The sequence below is a fragment of the Triturus cristatus genome, chromosome 1_2 (assembly GCF_964204655.1).
Source record: "Triturus cristatus chromosome 1_2, aTriCri1.1, whole genome shotgun sequence".
In the NCBI taxonomy this organism is placed as follows: domain Eukaryota; kingdom Metazoa; phylum Chordata; class Amphibia; order Caudata; family Salamandridae; genus Triturus; species Triturus cristatus.
The window spans coordinates 618,057,621-618,072,970 of record NC_140580.1 but is presented as its reverse complement, the minus strand read 5'-3'; positions in this window follow the sequence as shown (position 1 = coordinate 618,072,970).

The window sequence follows — 15,350 nt, the reverse complement described above, 5'->3', positions numbered from 1 at the left end:
AGGACCTTATCCATGCCGAGCAATTTTTCCTGGGTGTCGCTGTGGCTTTCTTCACATTCGGCAATCCGCGCCTCCGCCGCTGCAAGTCTTTCCTCGTGCTGATCGACTTTGTGCAAGATGCCGTCCATTCGTTGAGCCATGGAGTCAAGTTTGCTGTCAATCTCCTTAAGGCAGCCCTTAAGGTCTCGAAACATGCTTTTTATGTCGTCGTCCTGCGTGGGCTCCATCTGCGTTTCAGGAACCACCGTCTGGGACGCCGTTTCCATCGCAATTTTCTGGGCACTCTGTTTCTCAAAATGCAGTCTCTGCTGCTTGGCGTCTGGCTTCCCCATGCTGCCGCGGGGGAATCACCCCAGGAGGGCCCCCAGGGGAGGGGATAAAGTTGATGTGTCGCTTCAGGCTCCGGCCCTATACCAAATCTGCGAGCCGTGCAGGCCTTCGATTCGCACCGTTACGTGGCCCTCTGTGCAGCCCTCGCCGTGGGCGCAGAGCCAGCCCCCTTGCCCCCGGTATGGGAACAAGTTTAGTGCGGCAGACAGGCAGTCCCTGCGCGGATGTTCCTTCACCCCCGTCCCGCAGCAACAGCGCCCTTCTCTCCGTCAGCAGATGCCCGTGGCCCAGAAAGGGTATTTTCGTGGGTGGTCAGTCAGGGTCAGCTCGCCAGCAGGGGCCGATCGTTTCTTACCCCCAGAGTGTTGTATTCATGTTGTATTCATTTTCTCCCGTCAGTGGGAGCGTTCATGGAGTCAGCAGAGCAGGGTGTTTCAACATCTGCCAGGCCCCCTCCACTCGGAATGTAGCTCGACACTCTCCCCTGTCGACTCCATGCGTCAGCCAGCTCTCAGCGTGTGAGGAGTCTCGTCGCAGCCGCCCGATCAGTGCATGCAGGCCAGACCCAGCCCCGTCGGTCATCACGGCCTAGTGCATCAGGCCCCCGGCCTACGACCAGGGACTCTCGTAGCGGAGGTTGCTGCCCAGCGCGGCGCAGGAAGACCGCAGGCACAACGAGGGGCTATCGCGCCGGAGCTCCGGCACCAATGGCGGCCGCATTCCACTGCTCATGACGTCACATATTACATCACTCATGACATGGTCAGTGGCATCACTCATGACATCACTGATGACATCGTCCTTGTGATAGAGTGGCGGTCACGCGAGTTATAGTTATCTGAACTAACTATAACGGGGGAATTTCATTGGTTTTTTACGAGTGAAATGTCCACCTAACTATAACCTGTGTGAAACCTATGGTATTTTAAGTGAATTTGCAAGGTTTTATAAATGCTAATTCCTAACTATAACGTGTGTGAAACCTATGGTTTTTTAAGTGAATGTGTACTGTTTTTTAAATGCTAAATTATGTATTTATTAATATTTTTTTTTTTTAAGGTTTTTCACCGTGTGCGCGCTTTGGTGCGCGTGTATAGATATTTATATGCTTTTAAATGCTATTTTCTCAGGAAATACTGAACAGATTGACACCAGACCTGCAAAAGGCACTTCCCTGACCTGAGGACTACCTCTCTGCCAAATTTCAAGTAATTCTGTTCAGCCGTTCGGGCTGTACCTTCGACTAAAGGTCCTATGGAAAAATGCATGGGGAAAACGCGTTTTTGGACCCCCCTTTTTTCTCAGCCCCCGCTTCATGAATCACCCCGAGACTTTCAGGGTAGGAGCTGAGCGGAGCGCCCCATTAGTTTTTAAAATTTCACGAAGATTCGTCAACCGGCGGCAAAGGTATTCAAAATCGAATTTTGAGATTTCCTATGGAAACACGGTCCTAACTATAACTATCTACTGCGGTCGCCAGTAGGAAATTATAGTTAGAACCTAGTTTCCACAGGAAAAGCATTTTTTGATTTGCTATTAACTTTGGTGTGGTTTGACGAATCTTCGTGAAATTCTCCCAAAAAAAAGTATATCGAGGTCGGCTCCTAGACTGAAAGTTTGGGGGTGATTCGTCAAGTGAGGGCTGAGAAAAAAGGGGGATCCCAAAAAGTGTTTTCTCTATGTTAATTTCTATAGGAAACTTTAGCCAAGGCTACAGCCCAAACTGCTGAACGGAATTACACCAAATTTGGCAAAAGGGTACCGCTTGGCTCAGAAAGCGACCTTTTTAAAAATGGGGTAAATCCATTCAGTAGTTGCTGAGAAATAAAAAAAATAAAAATATTGGAATCTAGAGGCGTGGTGGATCCGTTGACCTTCCCAATCACAAGCTTTATTCCAATTGGCTGTCAACACTCCAAACCAGGAAGTGTTGACAGCCATCTTGTGACTCGGTAGAACCAAGTCCCAAGAAAAGAGAAAAACAAATGCGAAAAACAAGAAAAGGGGGCAGGGTAGAAACACCCTGACCCCCTAGGCCTGCTCAGGGGGTCCCACAAGGACCCCCAGGGCCCAAAAAACATGTTTTTAAAAACAAATCGGCCGAATTTTAGCTGGGTGTGTGAATCCGGCCAAGAAAATAAAAATAACAAAGCGCGGGCTCCCCCGCTTAGTTGTATTGAAGCCCCCGGGTGGGCCAGATCCCGAGGGCACTGAAATAAATGTGTGGAGAGAGCCCAATCACCCCTACACTGCCCCGGGGACTTTGATTTAATAGTTGCGGGGGGCACGCAGCCCCCCCGGAGCCCTGGGGACTGCCACCCCTGCGGCTAATTTTTAAATGTGTTTGGGGCCTCCAAGTCCCCCCAAGCCCTGGGGACCACCACCCCCGGGTCTTTTATTAATTATTTGCGGGGGCACATGGCCCCCCCACTGCCCCGGGGACTGCCACCCCGGGGTTTTAAAAAAATAATAAATAAACCTGTGTGGGGGGCTCAAACCCCCCCACACGCCCCGGGGACCACCAACTCCCCGGGGCACTAAGATGCAAATGTGGGGGTCTGTTATGGACCCCCGAGCCCCAAGGACCACCACCTCCCCTCCTGGAGCCCTTCATGGCCCAGGGGACCGCCACCCCCCAGGGCCGGCTCCTGCGGTGTCCCGGGGTGCCCACACCCCGGGACACTGCTGTTTGCTATAGCAGAGCAGGAGCCGTGCGGCTCCTGCCCTGTCATAGCAAACACTGGTTTGGATTTTGTAAGTGAGAGCAGGTTTCCTGCTCTCTCTTACAAATTTCAAACCAGATTGCTTTTCCACAAGGGGAGCTGCATGTCAGCAGCACCCCTTGTGGAAAAGCAATGCCAGCTCCCGCAGGAGGCGGTGAGCCGGCGGGACCATGGGGGAATTGGGGCTCCCCCCACAGTCCCCAATGAAGAGGCCAGGCCCCGTGGGATGGGGTCCCCGGGGCCATGCGTGGCCTAGTAGGGGGGCCACACAGCCCCCTCCATCAATGTATAAAAAAAATGAGGCGCAGCCCCGGGGATGCGGTCCCCAGAGCACTTGGGGCCGAAGGAGGGGGGCTATGCAGCCCCCCTCCTTTAAAAAGATTTAATAAAAAACAAAATGTGGCCATGCCCTGGGGGATGGGGTCCCCAGGGCCCCACATAATTTAAAAGGAGGAGGGCCACACAGCCCCCTTGATTAAAAAAAGAAATATATAAAAAAGGCAGCATCGCGGCGGAGGCTACGCCCCCTAACAGCAGCACTCAGCAAACGCGCCCCCTGGCGTGTTGTAGGTGGGGGATTAAGTCCCCTTGAATTCTGAGGGTCCCTGGGGGCCAACTAGCCAACCAGGTACCTGCAGTAAGCACCAAAGAACTGTGTTGCAGAGGTGTAAAAAGGGGCGTGGCCTCTGAACACCTCTCTGCAATGCAGCTCACTGACACACACTGGAGGGACCTGGTGGGCTAGTTGGCCCCCAGGGACCCTCAGGATTCAAGGGGACTTAATCCCCTAACTTAAAATGCACCACAGGATGCATTTGCACACTTGTCACATCAGGCCCCGCCCCCTGCCTGCACATGCGCCCCGTGGCCCATTTTAAATTGGGGGATTAAGTTCCCTTGAATCCCGAGGGTCGCTGGGGGCCAACTAGCCCACCAGGTAGCTGGTGGGCTAGTTGGCCCCCAGTGACCCTCAGGACTCATGGGGACTTAATCCCCCAATTTTCAACGCACCAGGTGGTGCATTTGCACAGTGGTGCAGGGAAGGGGCATGGCCTGATGTGACAAGTGTTTAAATGGGCCCTGTGGTGCGTTTTAAGTTGGGGAATTAAGTCCCCTTGAATCCTGAGGGTCCCTGGGGGCCAACTAGCCCACCAGTTACGTCCAGTAAGCACCATAGAGTTGCGTTGCAGAGAGGTGTAAAAAGGGGCGTGGCCTCGGACCACCTCTCTGCAATGCAGCTCTGTGGCGCTTACTGGAGGTACATGGTGGGCTAGTTGGCCCCCAGGGACCCTCAGGATTCTAGGGGAATTAATCCCCCAAATTAAAACCTGCCAGGGGGCGTGTTTGCACAGTGGTGAAGGGAGGGTGCAGGGCCTGATGGGACATATGTGTACTTATGCAATCACCCCGCCAAAACCCAAGGAGTTATAAAATCACCATGCACTGTCCTTGCAGCACTCTAATCATCCAGTCTCTACCCATGTACTCATGCAATGACCCAGGCATGAAATCATGGCTAATACAGAGGAGGTTATGCTCATTACAGGGGTACCCTAACACATAGTGTTCCCTAGTGTATTTAGGTGTTTTCACTGCATTCTAAGTGTCTTGTAGCATAGCACTGGCTCCGATCCTGGTTAGTCAGAGTCAGTTACCACCAGTACCTGTCACAAAAATTTGGGGGCACAGGAGGACTTTCTGCTCCTCTGTTGGTTCTTTCTGCACATCTCTTGCTTCTGCCTGCACTTTTCTTCATCTTTCTGGACTTCTGTGACCTCTTTCTGCCTTTGTCTTGCTTCTTGCTGCGCTTTTCTTCCTCATTCTTCACATGTCCTAACTGTGTAGGCATAGTTATAAATTAGCATTTAAAAAAACATTGAAATTCACTGAAAAAACGATAGGTTTCAGGCACGTTATGGTTAAAAATTAGCATTTAAAAAACCATTGAAATTCACTGAAAAAACCATAGATTTCAGGCACGTTATAGTTAGAAATTAGCATTTAAAAAACCTTAGAAATTCACTGAAAAAACCATAGGTTTCAGGGATGTTATAGTTAGTTGGACATTTCACTCGTACAAAACCATAGAAATTTCCCTGTTATAGTTAGTTCAGCCAACTATAACTCGCGCCCCCGTAATGCACTGCTGATGACGTCACATATTACATCATTCATGACATGGTCAATGACATCACTGATGACATCACTGACGACATCTCAAATGACATCACTGATGACATCACTGATGACATCATCCACATTAAATCTGATGCGCCTCCTCACACTCTAATATAATCTTTGATACACCCACTGTAAAATACAGACTACCATTTTCGAAAGCATCAACACACCAATACCAGTTACTACATATGCACTCACTGATTCCTAGGTCTACACACACATCCACTCATTCACCCATACAATCACTCATACATACAGTCACTCATCAATACAACACTATCATATGCACTCATACACCTATACAGACACTCACACACCACCACTCATCTATGGAGTTACTCACACACCTAGTCAGTCATGTAAAGAATCAATCACACTCCCATTTCCTAACCTATACAGTTATACACACACCACCTCACTTATTTAAACATATACTAACACATACTTACTCTCTTACACAATCACTGATACAAGTACACACTCATCCATACAGTCACTCTCACAATCACTGACTCTCACGGATAGTCATTTATATACTCCAACTCTTACATACACTGCCTATTACATACGTAGTTACTTGGACATGTACCACTGAGACATCCGTTCAATCACCAGCACACCTATACACACACTCAGCCACCCACACAGCTGTTTCCACATGCACTCTTGAGCCCATACACCCAGTGAATCAACCACTCAGACATCTATGCACACAGTCACATACCCCCACCAACACTCAGTTTCCCATACAAATACTCAGGCAACCAATCAATAACCCATATAGACACTCATGTAGATACTGACCAACCAATGCAGCAGCTTACACAACAACAGACAGACTGATATAGACATTCACACAGTTTTGTCACTAACCCATGCATTCAGTAAGACACATTTAATCACTCACTTATAAGTCAGTCACGCACCTACTACATCCTTCATCCAGACACTTATACACCCACTCACTCTTCAATACACTTTGGCATATATATAAAAAATATTTAAACTTTACAGAAACACACAGTCACTGGATGATGTCATCAGTGATGTCGTCAGTGATGTCATTTGAGATGTCATCAGTGATGTCACTGACCATGTCATGAATGATGTAATATGTAGGCCTGGGCGGTAAATTCGGTTCCGCTCGCGGAATTTGCGGAGTTTGGGTAATTTTGCGTTACGCGGAGAACGCGGAATTGCCCAAAATTCTGTGTTCCGCGGCTTCGTGGAATTTTTTGCTTGTTCGCATTCTCAAAATGCGTGTTCGCAAGATATTTCCCCCCGAGCACGCAAAGAGCATTCGCTAACAGGAAAAAAGCATGGCAAACAAGCAATTCCGCGTGTTTGCGGAATTTCTGCACGTTCGCGGAGATTTTTTACCGTTTTGCATAGCGCGACTACGCAAATTCCACCCACCCCTAGTAATATGTGATGTCATCAGCAGTGCATTGCGGGGCCCGAGGTATAGTTAGCTGAACTAACTATAGCGGGGGAATTTCTATGGTTTTGTACGAGTGAAATATTCAACTAACTATAAAGTCCCTGAAACCTATGGGTTTTTTTCAGTGAATATATATATATATATATATATATATATATATATATATATATATATATATATATATATATATATATATATATATATATATATATATATATATTAGATTACTAAGTATTCTACTTGATTGAATTTTGTTTTCACTTTCTAACAATTTTTATCGTTGAGCCAGGGTACTATACCCTTGACGTCCTCGTGGATAGTCACACAGTTGGACACTAAAACCCATAACAGCAACATGTAGCTATTTTCCATGTTTATACTGTAAATAATGTCTGCATTCTGCTAAAGGGTACCAGACCGCGATTATTTGTTTACATTTGCAATTAACTGTAGCACAAAACCATGTAACAATGCAACAGTAAGTCCTCTATGTATTTTTGCACAAAGTATTGAGTATACAGAAGTAATGTATTTTAATACTTACGATTGCTCTGCATGACGATGGCAATCTAGATCCTTTTCTTTATGTCTCTCTAAATGCACTTAATCCCTGCAGTTGGAACTGTGGTCAGGTGACCAAGAGCTGGATTGCTCGAAACGCTTCTTCTTTTTTGACCATAAATAAATACTTTTTCCGAAATACTGGATTGGTGTGGCTCGTACTACTTGGAATCAAGAAATTTCCTGTTTGATTTTGAGAGCGGAGGCGCCCGCTCAGTGACGAGCCCCAGCCCGTTTGGAAGGGAGGAGAATTGCGCCATATTTTGACAATTTATTCAGGAATCAAGTTTTTCCGCCCGCCGGCAGCACCAAGGACTCATCCAGGAACTGACCAGGACTCTTGCAAACACTCGTAGATGCTACAGAAGGTGAGCGATTGAGTCGTGAGGGTGAGAGAGCTGCTAGGATGCGTCAGGACACTTGCCTGGAGACGCGATCCAGTTTGGAGACGATCGGCTGACCGCGGTGTATTGTTGGCAATGGAGTTCCTAATGGGGCGGGAGGACTCAGCAGAACTAATTTTTAAAAAAGTAACGAGCGACAAGAGAAGAGAGACTGACACGGACCAGTTGTAGATGGCATCAAGCATCAAACAAAAAGGAAATCTTCTTGAAAGGCTGCGTAGGAAAGAACTAAGCCGCTGGTCGGAGGCAACATCGCTCCAAAATTACCCGGAAGTCGACCGCATACCGAGAAGGTTACAGATTTTTATTGTGCCGACTCTTAATAAACCCAAACCAGAGGTACTTAAAGCATGGCTGGATAACACGACTACATGCTCGAAAATGATGTTGAAGATCCTTATCAAAAATTCTTGGGAAGAGCATAAGGAGTTGGTGGAAGAAATAAAAAAAACTCTGGATGATCTGGCAAAAGACTCGAACAAAAATGAAGTAAAAAAAAAGTCCTGACTGCAGTCAGTGATCGCACCACCAACTTTGAGAAGGACATCATTGCAAGAAAACAAAGGAAATTTCAGAGGGATGAAAGGGATTATAAATCAGGGAGAATTTTGACATTTGCCAGAAAGGTTGATAAATTGCGTACAACCCTCATTAAAGATCAAGCGTTAAGGCCTGCAGATAAAGACAGATGGGAATCTGGAACAAGCCTAAGTTCGGAAGTAGGTTCAATCGACAGCAACACCTCCTACCCCACAGAAGTAACTTATTTTTCTGTGGAAATGTGCCTCATGCAAGAGGCCAACGAACACTTAATACGTGGAAGAACAACATATCAAGGCCGAGGAGGAAAAACAAAAGTAAAAGACGGCGAGACCGGCGGAACAAAGAACGACAGCTCTGGTGTGGGAACCAAAGGCCAGAATCAGAGTGGAAAATAATGGAAGCACAAGGACAAGAATTAACGGTATTGAACCTTTCTGATAAACAATTGACAGAAAGTGAAGAACAGATTCTCAAACTTGGCTTGACATTTTGCCCAGATTCTCCTATCGATTACACACAAATCCGTATTGACATGTATTTATTTGTACGCAAATTGGAACGGTTCAAAATTAATAAAAATAGGCAACAGGGGGATCAAGTACAGGTAAATGTAAATGTAAATTTGATACTTGTATAGCGCACTACTCACCCGCAAGGGTCTCAAGGTGCTTGTACGAATACCACTGTGGAACCCATCCTGGCTTTCCCTGTGAGGCGTCCACTCCTGGGCACCCCCAAGGTGGAGGCCAGGCATCCTTAGCGTTGTGGGGGCCGTTGTGGAGATTAAGCAAGCTATTGCCCAGAGTTGCAGAGTGGGACTCCATGATTGGAATAGGCACCGAGGCGAGAATTATCAGGTCCGTGGAATTTTTGAGCCTAAGACCCGCCGAGGCAGGGAATTGAACCCTGGTCCCGGGCTAGACCTCTGCGTCAGGGTCTGCCGCTCTAATCATTGAGCCACACTTCTCCACGTAGAGAGCATGACTAACATTACCCCCTCTATCAATGACATAGAAATCCTGAGAACTCTTGACAGCCTAAGTAACGAGCAGCAAGCACAGACGACACAGACTATTGCTTTATCCGATCCCAACATAATTACCACAGTTGAGGGCCTAGGATTTGACCCTATGACATCTGCGACAACACCTTTCAGAGCCAAATCTAAATACCGACCCCAGATTCCGAGAGACAATATTGATGTCTTTCACGAGCTGGTGAATCATGACATCCTACAACTCCTTAAAAAAACAATCACAAGATCTAATTTAACTAAAGAACAAAGAGAGGCCTTAAAGAACCTCCAAAATGATGGTAGTATTATCATCAAACTGTCCCATAAAGGCGGGAACATTGTGCTATGGGAGAAGATAAATTATATTCAGGAAGCCATGAGGCAATTGACCAACACCACTTCTTACACTAGGGTAGATCAATCCTACGTTGCCAAGCTTCGACCAGACTCTTTAACCTTCTTAAAGAATGGTTCGATGATAACTTACTTAATTGGGTTGAACTGAAGTTCCTCAGTGTTAGAACCGGCGGTCTCTAGTTGGCAGAGGTATACACTTCTGACAAATAGGGACCCACCTCCTCCAGTCAGGGCAAGGGAATTACACACTCAGATAACCCCTGCTCACCCCCTTGGTAGCTTGGCAGAGCAGACGGGCTAATATCAGAGGCCGCGTGTTAAGCATTTATGACCACATACAGTAATAAACTGAATACACTACAAACGGACACAACACAGGAGTTATTATAAAAAATAAGTATTTTTATATAAGGCTTAGCACAAGACCAAATAACGATAAAAACATACCACAATCTAAATAAATACTCTTTGGAAGGAATAATAATAGTTCAGGTAAAGTTTCTTTTTAGGAAATACTTCTTTAGCAACAAAAGTAAGTATTCTTTGTAAAGCACAGTTCTTGGCAACAATGTGACCCCGCAGGAGTCACACGACGTCGAGTTTACGATATGCCCAAGGTTCGGCGTCGACCGCGAGGAGCGCTACGCCGAGCCTGGAGCTGCAACAGACCCCACAACACAGTACCTGTAGAATGAAGAATCACAAGTTTCCACGGCGTCAAGAGGTCGGCGTTGATCGAGCCTCAGAGTCGGGGCGATCAGCAGCATCGTCGAGAGGTGTCGGGCTGGAGCAGCGCTCACGGCGTTGAGACGGGCGCAGCGTCGATGCGATCAGCAGCGGCGTCGAGACGGGGTCACTGGGAGCTGGAGCCAAACTCACTACTCCCTGGCGTCGATACTGGCGTTGGTCGGGCCCGGCGGCCGGCGTCGAAGGCTCAGGACACTGGAGCCGTACTCACGATGTCGAGCTGGATTCGGCGGCGTTCGTCGACGTCGAGATTGCAGATTCCTCCTGTGCACAAGCAATTCAGCAGAGGGTGAAGTCCTTTAGCCCTGTGACTTCAACAGGAGGCTGGCACTCTTCCAGCCCTTGGAGATTTTATTGCAAGTTTGAGAGTACACACAAAGTTCCTCTCTCCTGGTCCCTTGGCAAAAATAAAGAAGCAGCTTGAGGTTCCCCCCAGCACACAGCACACTGGCAGAAGGGGGAGGCAAGTCCTGGGATCAGCAGGCTTCTTGTCCTTGGTAGAGGTTTCCTTGTCAGAAGTGATCTATGTTCTTTGGTTCAGGGGTCCTTCTTTGATACCCCTTTTCTGCTTTGCTCCCTTTGTCCAAGCAGGGAAATTCCCCCGTCCCAGGTTTGTGTGGGTGTTGCAAGGCCGAGGCACCTGGCCTATTCACTGAGCAGGGCAGGGTCATCAGCGGCCCAGCAGGAGGCGGAGCCAGTATTGTCACTGGCAGGGGCAGGGCCATCAGTCGCCCGGCAGGAGGTGAAGCCAGCATTGTGTCAGGCAGGGCAGGCTACCAGGGACTACTCTTCCCCCACTCTAAAGGTAAATGCCCCATTCACCCCACACTGACTCATTCAGACCTCTGGAGCCACCCAGCCCCTGACACACACACCAAACCAGCAGAGACCGGTGGATAGTTGGGCAAGAAAATAGCCACTTTCTAAAAGGGATATTTTCAAACACAGAATTTTAAAAACCATCCATCTTAAAGGATGTGTTATTAAATTCTGAGTTCAGGGATACTAAACTCGAACCGCTACCATGCTCCCTGAGTCAGATAAGATTATAATGAAGTTAATAATCAGTCTGCCCATTCTGGCCTGTGGAAGGCAGGTAGCCCTTCAATAGTGAAAAACGGAGATGGCTGTAATTCACTATTAGGTCATGCCACACACATCAGGGCATTACCTACCTTTTACCAACAATGCACCCAGCCCTAGGGCCTACCATAGAGGTGTCTGAAATGTGGCTAAGGGACGATTTTAGAGACTGGCAAGTAGTTTTCCTTGCCAAGTCGACATGGCAGTCAGAGACTGCACACAGGTTCTGCGATGGCAGGCCTGGGACACATTTTACAAGCTGCTTCTGTGGGTGGCACAACCAGTGCTGCAAGCCCACCAGCAGCAGTAAACTTACACGTCCTTGGCACACGCAGTGCACTAGACTAGGGTCTGAACAGTAAGTCAACTAAGCCAATCATGGTAACACCAATCAATGTATCAATTTAACATATGGAGCACTTGCACTGTGGCACTGATCAGCTGCGGCACAGTGCCCAAAGCAATATTCCAGCAAAACATCGTAAACAGAGGAGGCCAACAGAAAAAAATGGACGAGAGACTCATGCCAATGATGCCAGGTCTAACACTCAGAAACAAAACCCCCACTATACCGACCTTTTATCTCCTCCCCAAAGTTCATAAAAATCCAACACAGCCACCAGAACAGTTTGCTGGAGAATGTTTCACGTTATGTGGATTTTTTTCTAGCAGACTATGTTAAGGACTTAACGACATACATTAGATACACCAAGGATTTTCTCAAAAAAATTGAGAATATACACTGGGACAAACACTACTGGCTGGCATGTTTAGACGTTGAAAGTCTTTATACCAGCATTATGAACAACGATGGACTGAAAGCATGCGAACACTTCTTAAAATCTAGAAGCATATTCCTAGTGGCACATGCCAAAATGTTGTTACAAATGATTGAGATCTGCCTCGTTGAAAACAACTTCATATTTAATGTAGTCTTGTATAAGGAAACACAGGGTATTTCGATGGGCACCTGCTTCGCTCCCAGCTACGCCAATCTTTTGGTAGACTGGTGGGAGAAGCAGGTGCTCTGGAGTGAAACCCTTGAGTATTGGACAAGCAAGGTCAATATCTGGCTCAGATTCATTGACGTCTTTTTTATCTGGGAGGGCACAGAAAGGGATCTTCTTGACTTTGTTGAAAAACTCAATTACAATTCAGTGAATTTAAAATTTTCCATGCAATATAGTCAAGAAAGTGTAGACTTCCTCGGTATCAGAGTCACAGAAAAGGGAAACAAACTGGAAACTGATTTGTTTAGGAAATAAGCAGCTGGCAACTCAGTGTTACACGCTGCTAGTTGCCACCCACCTAACTTCAGGTGGAGTATCCCTTTGGTGAATTTCTCAATGCCAAAAGAAACTGCAGCTCAGAAGGGGCATATGAGAAAAACAAGAAAGAAATGCTTTAAAGATTTTGAGCAAGAGGGTACCCACTGAATATGTTGAAAATGGGGGAGAGGAAAGCTGATGTAATAGAAAGGGAGGAAGCTCTATACAAAGCACCCATCAAACTAGACCAGATTCCACCATTAGACTCATCACAACTTACAACTCCCAATCACACCAGTTTAGCCAGATAGTCAGGAAAAGATGGGACATACTCCTGCAAGACAAAACACTCAAAGACAAATTAGGCCCACACCCAGCCATAACATATAGGAAGGGCCAATCGATCAAAGATCAAGTAGTGAGGAGCCACATGGAACACCAGCAACTTACTTGGCTAGCTAAAAGGGTAGGGTTCCACAAATGTGGCAAATGCAAAGCGTGTAGCCACAGTGAGAACGTAAGAGAAGTAAGACTCCAAAGAACTAACAGAAAATGCTGTATACGTAAGACCATACAGTGCAACACAGAGTTTGTAGTCTATGTTATCACTTGTCCTTGTGACAAGTGGTACATAGGCTCAACTATCTTTCCTGTTAAGAAAAAAATACTCGAACACTGGTGAGCCATTACGAACAAAGACTTCTCATACAGCACTGCCAGACATTTCGACCAGCACCATGAAGGTGACTGGACAAGAGCAAAGTACTTTGCACTAGACACAATTCCCAAAAATCCCAGGGGTGGCAATAGGATCTTAGCCTTATGCAGATTAGAATCCAAGTTCATTTTACAGGCTGGTAGTGTCGCTCCTCTTGGGATGAATATTGATGAAGAAATGCATGTGCCTCTCTAGTTCGCATTGAGTGAAACCTACCGACACCTGTTTTAGGAACTTCGGCTCAAAATTGCTTATTTAGTTTAATCACATTTTTTTAGGACTTACGCACTTTTATACTGTTGGACTACATTATTTAATTGATGTTACCCAGTGACCATAACCTATGGTCATCTTGAGATATGCCTTTTTTGCTTATGCTGGAAAGCTAGTGAGCAATGTTGTCTTGAAATCTAAAATAGAAATTTCTTTCTTTTATACATGGAAGAACTATCTTAGATGAGTATTAAATAATACATCTGTGTGACTCACGTGCTTTTAGAACTGATTTATTATTGTTAGTAAATATAGCGTGAAGATTTAAAACTAACCGTATATATCTTTGTCTGCCTTTTTGTAGATTGGACCAGATGGAGTGAGTGTGTCACCAACTACTGATAAAGCTACGTGCGCGGAGTTTAGGTGTTTGTACTCGCAACCACGCTCTCCTTTGATAGATGTAATTTGGGCATTCAAATGTGAGACTCTATAGATCAGTCTCTTTGTTTATATTTAGATTACTAATTATTCTACTTGATTGAATTTTGTTTTCACTTTCTAACAATTTTTATCATTGAGCCAGGGTACTATACCCTTGACGTCCTCGTGGATATTCACATAGTTGGGCACTAAAACCCATTACAGCAACATGTAGCTATTTTCCATGTGTATACTGTAAATAATGTCTGCATTCTGCTAAAGGGTACTAGACCGCAATTACTTGTTTACATTTGCGATTAACTGTAGCACAAAACCATGTAACAATGCAACAGTAAGTCCTCTATGTATTTTTACACAATGTACTGAGTATACAGAAGTAATGTATTTTAATAATTACGAATGCTCTGGATGACGATGGCAATCTAGAGTCTTTTCTTTATGTCTCTCTAAATGCACTTAAACCCTGCAGTTGGAATTGTGGTCATGTGACCAAGAGCTGGATAGCTCGAAATGCGTCTTCTTTTTTGCCCGTAAATAAATACCGTTTCCGAAAAACTGGATTGGTGTGGCACGTACTTCTTGGAATCAAGGAAATACCTGTTTTGATATATATATATATTGAATTTGTGATCGTTGTTTCGAGTGACGTTTCGGACAGCGGCGAGCCTCGTTGGAAGCAGTTCGCTGAAGGAACACGCTAAAGAAATCAACGGTCAGTAATCTTAGGCAGCGGGGAGAGGAGCCACGGCTTAAAAAGCCCGGCGGAGCTTGCTAAGCAGGCGAACGGTATATTCAGCGTAATTTTTATTCAACAAGCGAACGTTTTTAGTTTGAACAAATGTTTGATAAAGGATACCTTAATCCAGCAACGTGAGGCAACTGCTGACTCTGTATTCAGTGAAAGAAGCACCACAGCGGTAAATCCAAAACCTGGGGTGGATTCAGCAGGGAAGGAGTCAAATGATAATATTCACGCATTAAAGAAAAAGATCGAGAAATTGCGTCGGAGTGAGATCTCAAAGTGGTGGGAGGTAAAGTCATTAAGCAGATACCTGGATGTGGGGAGGGTTCCCCGAGGACTGCGAGTATTGACAGCCCCCACGTACGAAAATCCAGATCCTGAAATGCTTAAGGAGTGGGCCGCGAATAACGCGCATGCTTCGGAGAGCATGATGAAAATTTTGATTAAATATGCCGTGAAAGATTGGGAAAGAATACTAGCTGAAATTGCTATGTTGGAAGCGGAATTATTGAAATGCTTGGGAGAGGAGGATGTAAATAAATTTAAGTCCGACCTCAGCATTCGCTTAACTAAATATGAA